At 60.5% G+C, this 1,025-nt stretch overlaps 1 long non-coding RNA gene across 1 annotated transcript in view; it reads left to right on the top strand.

Moving 5' to 3' along the window:
• LOC119592193 overlaps positions 1–480 on the top strand; it is a 31,303-nt gene extending 30,823 nt beyond the window's left edge. Inside the window, exon 2 of the long non-coding RNA XR_005230418.1 lies at positions 124–480. This is a non-coding gene — a long non-coding RNA (uncharacterized LOC119592193). The remainder of the gene's footprint in view (positions 1–123) is intronic.
• Positions 481–1,025: the final 545 nt, after the last annotated feature.

Genomic DNA, 1,025 nt, shown 5'->3' on the forward strand with positions numbered 1-1,025 from the left:
TGCTTTGTTGGACATATATAATACTTAAAACCTTCTATTGAACACTGTTTCCCGCATACCTGTGACCCCATCTCTAACCCCCTCCCTCCTGCCCCAGGTGACTAACCCCCCTGTCTCCCGCAGGCCGAGCGCGGGGGCCCGTAATTGAGCACCACATGAGGAGGAGCTTGGCAGTGCACGTCGCCGCCCGGGCCACCGCACTCGCCGCCCTCACGCCCACCGCGCCCACCGCGTCGTCCCTGGGCATGCCACGACCACAAGCCTCAGCCAAGTGCGCGTCGCCGGAGCAGTGTGGGTCACAGAAGTGTTCTTTGGAGTCGTGTGAATTGAAGACGAGTGGATGGCGAGGCTGTGACCTTCTGGAATGCCGCCTCCACGGAACGCCATACGTACGTTAACTCCCACGCTTCACCCCCCTCTGTTCTGTCCCCCCTGGACCCCCCCGCGGGAACACCACACGTAGCGCCCTCCTCCGCGCTTGACATTACGTTCCTTCTTTACGTTCTGATTAATAATCTCTCTGTTACGAGTGACGCCTATGTAAAGACTGTTTGCTTCTGTAACCTAGTTTTGCCTACGTGGCCAAGACAGCTGCAAAGATCTCTTGCGAATCGAGGCAGAAAATCGCAGGTGCTTCCGCCAAACTTCCCTTCCTGCGGCGCGAGAGGAGCGCCGCATCGCTCGCCGCCCCGCGAGTGCGAGTCGCCGAGCCCAGGGGCGTCGGGCTCCTCCGGAAGGCCCCGATCAGCCTGCCAGGCCGCTCGACCGCTCGAGAGCGGATGTCGGGCCCGGAAAACCCCCCCCTGTGCTCGACGGAGCTCGTTCTGTTGCCGGGCCGCCCCCCGCTTTGATCTAAGGCCTTCCTGCTCCTACTACTTCTCTCTTGCTTTCCGATGACTTTTAGACACTCTACTTTGTTACTGATACTGCTCTTCACTACTACCCTACTGCTGTTGCTTTCTGCTGGCTGGTGCCCTGCCCCCCGCCAGCCGCGGTGCCGTGCCCCGCCGCCGTCTTTCTTCTTT

This window comes from Penaeus monodon, chromosome 29 (genome assembly GCF_015228065.2).
Source record: "Penaeus monodon isolate SGIC_2016 chromosome 29, NSTDA_Pmon_1, whole genome shotgun sequence".
In the NCBI taxonomy this organism is placed as follows: Eukaryota; Metazoa; Arthropoda; class Malacostraca; order Decapoda; family Penaeidae; genus Penaeus; species Penaeus monodon.